Here is a 5,000-nt window from a genome sequence, read left to right on the forward strand (position 1 = left end):
GTAACTCGACTCTCTCGCATTTTTTTTTTATCTTTACGTGCGCCGCACACAACAATAATAATAATAACTACAACAAATCGTAAATTAGTAGTCGCGTCATTCAGATTACTCCTCGGTACTGTTAACGATAAGGCCAATAACGAACGCCCTAAGACAAGTTCCGCGTAATAGTGGGTGGGGGAATAACACAACGAACTGCAGCTCTCGCGTCGACAAGAACCGTTAGCGTTAGAAGCAAGAGGGGAAACCGTCGTTAAACCCAAACAGAAGCAACAAGTGGATTCCAACTTCAAATAACCATAGGTAAGTACATTTTCTTCTTTTTCTAAACCAAGCCACCATCACTCCTGTGTGCCTGGGCGGGAAACAGGTTAACCTGAGACCTTAGCTTGTCTTATCTTAAGGGAAGAAGAAAGGAAAGAAAGAATGTCTAGTTTAAAGAAAGGCGTCGTCTTGGCTACGCGTGGGACCACCTGTTAACCGCCAAATCAGAAAACGGAACCTTGTCCTTAGAGCCAACGAGTGGGACATCAAAGAAAGAGGTAGCGGAACTAGGTGAGGGAGTGGGACAAAAGACAAGTGAACAGCGTACGAGTAGAAACAAATAAGTGGAAAATATATGAAAACTAGAAAATAAATATTCAAATATATAATCAAATAAATAAATTAACGAAAATTGATGAATAAGTAAATAGAGAAATTAATTAATAAATAACTGTATGGCTAAATGTAAATAAGTAAATAAATAAATGCATAAATGTATAGATAAATAAACTGACGAATGGAAATCAGATAAATGAACTAATTTAATACAAAACGCAAACAAATTAAACAATGAAATGAGAAATATAGTTGATAAATAACGAAATAGTAAAACTAACGGTAATAATAGTATAATTGTAACAATAATAATGATAATAATAATAATGATGATATAATAATAACATAATGATAATAATAATAACAATAGTATTGATGTTGATAATAGTAATAATAATAATAATAATAATAATGATAATAATAATAATAACGAAAATATAATAATGATAATAATGATAATAATAATAATAACAGTAACAATGATAATTATAATAATAATATTAATGACAATAATAATAGCAATGATAATGGTAAATTGCCGTTGATGCTGTTGCCCAAAGAAGGAAAGAAAACACATTCTATTCTATACGAAATGAACTTGTATGCCAACTATAAAATTCATAAAACAAATAATCTGACTAAAGAATGCACTTTTTCACACACACTAAAAAAAAAAAAGAACATATTAATATCAGGGAATTCCAAAGCACTACAATATCAGTGAAAACAAACAAAAGTAATTGTCTAGATGAAATGCGTACATTTAAATACACTTTGTTAAAAACAAATATATATATATATATATATATATATATATATATATATATATATATATAATATATATATATATATATATATATATATATATATATATATATAATCTTGACGGTTCTCATTTCTAAATGTCTGGGAGAGAATATTCAAAGGATTATTTACCAGGGGGGGTCTTTTCCAGTCATCTGCATAGAACCTATCAGGTAAAGAATTGATAGTCAAAAGTTGTGTAGATCAATACTTAATACATCGGTGGCTGTATATCTGTATCCAGGGATTTTCGCTGCATCCCACATTTCAGAATGGAGTTCAATTTAATGAGGAATGAAACACAAAGTAATATTTATCAATTGTGAACATCAGCCATATATGAAATGCAAACAAGGCAGAGGCGAAAAATATTTCAATTTTCGAAGGTTTGGAATTCCGTTGAACAAATTTAAGCGATATGACGTCATGCCGTCAACTCGTTATTTTGTTTTCATTTTCACTGAACTCTTTCCGTGTTAGTTTTCAATGCTATTCTTTCTTTCTCTATGTCCAAATTCATTATACATCAAAACGTTTCAAAACGGCAAGTACAAAAATAAACAAGTAAATAAAAGTAAATAATTAAGTATATAAAGAGAACATCGCTTTCAACACATCGGTAACAAATAATACAAAAAAAAACAACAACACGTGTGATAAAAGCTATTATTACCTGTGTCTTCGATATTTTGAAAGCCAAGACAATTAGCTATTGGGAATCGAGCTTCTCTATGAAATAAAGAAATTTTGATTTGTAATCTCCTCGCAGTAAATCGACCCTTAAACTGAATATAATCGTTTGACAGCAGATATGATAATGTAAATTGCGTTTAACGCTTAGACGTGGTAACTAAAAAATTAAAGTATTTAACTGCGATATCCTTAAACCACTTTACAGCCACCCCTTTCACTAACTTCGATGAGATCGCTTAGAATTAGCCAGAAGAGAACATGCAAGAGGTCGCTACTTTAGCTAAAGGGCACAGGTAAAATTTGACAAAAGCCCAGTGTGGAATAAGGACGCGTTTCCTATGTTCTGTTCGCTGGAATATGTAAAGCAGTATGGCAATAGTGTTTTTTGGGTAGAGTTATGTTGCAATATAAAGGTCGCCAAGCCATTTGAATGGGTCGCCAAGAATTTGTGGAATTATTATTTTTTCAGTATCCCTATCAAAAATATTATCATACGTAATGGTACTGTATTAGAGTATCTAGATTAATGACATCTTAACATTATAGAGATATAGACTATTTTATTGAGGTAAGACATCTCAACACACAATTATTTCATATATATATATATATATATATATATATATATATATATATATACATATATATATATATATATATATATATTTATTAGGGTAGCCATGATCGATCTGGATAGGATTCTTGCTTGTTGACAAAAAAGGTCAAGATCCACCATTCTAGGGGGTCGTGAGTTCTGTTAGTCATTTCACTGTCATGATCATTGTTCCCCCCTTTTTACATTAACACACACACACACACACACACACACACACACACACACACACACACACACACACACACACACACACACACACACACATATATATATATATATATATATATATATATATATATATATATATACATTCCTGGCAACGAAAGAGTTACAAGATTTGTAGTGACTATAACAGTGTTCATTGTTCTTCCTGAATGAGAATCAGAAAAGAAATAATGGTCTCAAACTGCCAAGAAGGAGTTTTAATTTGGAAGTGGGTAGAAACAACTTCGCCAACCGTGTAGTAAATGATTGGAATAAACTTCCTGCAGAGGCAGTACAAAGTAATACAGTTCGAAGTTTTACGTCGAATTTAGATAAACACCTAAGCAAAATGATGTTATACCTGCCATCTATTTTATTCTGTTTTATTAAATTTATTCATCATTATTATCATTTATCTGTTTATTTCTTATTACTTATTTATCACAAATAACTATCATTTATCTGTTTATTTATATTCATGTATTATTCGTCGGTTTGTTCATTATAATCTATCATTTATCTGTTTGCTTATCATTTATCATTGTTTATTTTGTTTATTTATCTATTATCTTTTTATTAATGTTATTATCATTTTTCCCCATGCGACCTAGTTATGGACCAAAAGGTCTCATGTAGGTATGCTCCTCCTTTGCAATACTTTTTAATCCTTTGTAGATTTTTTCTGCGAAGTAGGAAGCAGTGGGACAAGTCTTGGGTATTCTGTTTCACGCTGTAGCTCTTTATTGTATACATATTGAATATTCTCTCCATTTAAAATCTCAGAAGTTTGAAAAAAAAAAAAGATATCTATAAAATTCCGGACAGCAGAACAGTTTTTCTTATACTTGAATGTTGCATTATTTGCTTATTTTTTCGTTCAACATTATTTTCTATTACAGTTTAAGCTTGTTATTAGATTTTTACTTTACTTTGAAAAATGATAAATTACTATATAATGAATAACTAGCACAACATCTGTCGTTCATGGGATTTTGTTTAAAAAGCACTGTATATTTCACATACAATACACAATGTGCAATATATATATATATATATATATATATATGTATATATACATATATATATATATATATGTACACACACACACACACACACACACACACACACACACACACACACACACACACACACACAGGTGGCGGATTGGTAAAGCACTGGCCTCACAAGTCAGAGAACCGGGGTTCGATTCCCCGGCCGGGCGGAGATAAGTTGGGTTTGTCTCCTTTCATGTGTAGCCCCTGTTCACCTAGCAGCGAGTAGGTACGGGATGTTAGTCAAGGAGTTGTGACCTTGCAGTCCCGGTGTGTGATGTGTGAGTGGTCTCAGACCTACCCAGAGATCGGCTAATAATGAGCTCTGAGCTCACTGCCGTAGGATGGTGTCTGGCTGTCTCGACAAGAGGCTGCAGCAGATCCGTGGTGGTAATGAACATACACACACACACACACACACACACACACACACACACACACACACACACACACACACACACACACACACACACACACACATATATATATATATATATATATATATATATATGTATATAATATATATACAACACACACAATATCTGTATAACAAGAGCTTTTTTCCCCCTTATATGGGAGGTAGCCAAGTAAAAGCAGGTACCTATTCCCACCCATTTCACTCCCCTCCACCACTACCCCTTCCTCCTTCTCATCTTAGCCTCTCGTGGATGACTGGTCATCCCTGTATCCCGCCCACTGCCCTACTTTAGAAGCAATGCAGTAAGGGACAGTACAACCACAGCAAAGCCGCTTCACTTAATGGGCGACACCCTTACCTCTCCGTCCCCTCTTGCAGAAAAAAGAGAAGAAGGGGAGAAATCACTTCGGGCTACGTCAAAACATTATTCACACCTAAGCACCCCCTACCCCCATCCCCCACCTCTCCTTTCCTTGCATAACATTATCATCTATACACAGCCACTCTCCACTCGTCTCTATCTCCTCCCTCTCCCTTCCATGCTTAACATACATTCCTCTCTTTCTCAACGTCCCCTTCACCCCATCCACGCATCTCATCCTAGGTCGTCCCC

General features: G+C 33.9%; 1 protein-coding gene across 3 annotated transcripts in view; it reads left to right on the forward strand.

The window, feature by feature from the left end:
• LOC143035095 (uncharacterized) overlaps window positions 1-5,000 on the forward strand; it is a 71,724-nt gene that overhangs the window by 208 nt on the left and 66,516 nt on the right. For all 3 annotated transcript variants that reach the window (XM_076201640.1, XM_076201639.1, XM_076201641.1), the window contains exon 1: window positions 1-303. This exon is cut by the window's left edge. The gene's annotated coding sequence lies outside the window, so the exon portion shown is untranslated. The remainder of the gene's footprint in view (window positions 304-5,000) is intronic.

Source organism: Oratosquilla oratoria, chromosome 18, assembly GCF_046742065.1.
Source record: "Oratosquilla oratoria isolate Oo_2021 chromosome 18, ASM4674206v1, whole genome shotgun sequence".
Classification (NCBI taxonomy): Eukaryota; Metazoa; Arthropoda; class Malacostraca; order Stomatopoda; family Squillidae; genus Oratosquilla; species Oratosquilla oratoria.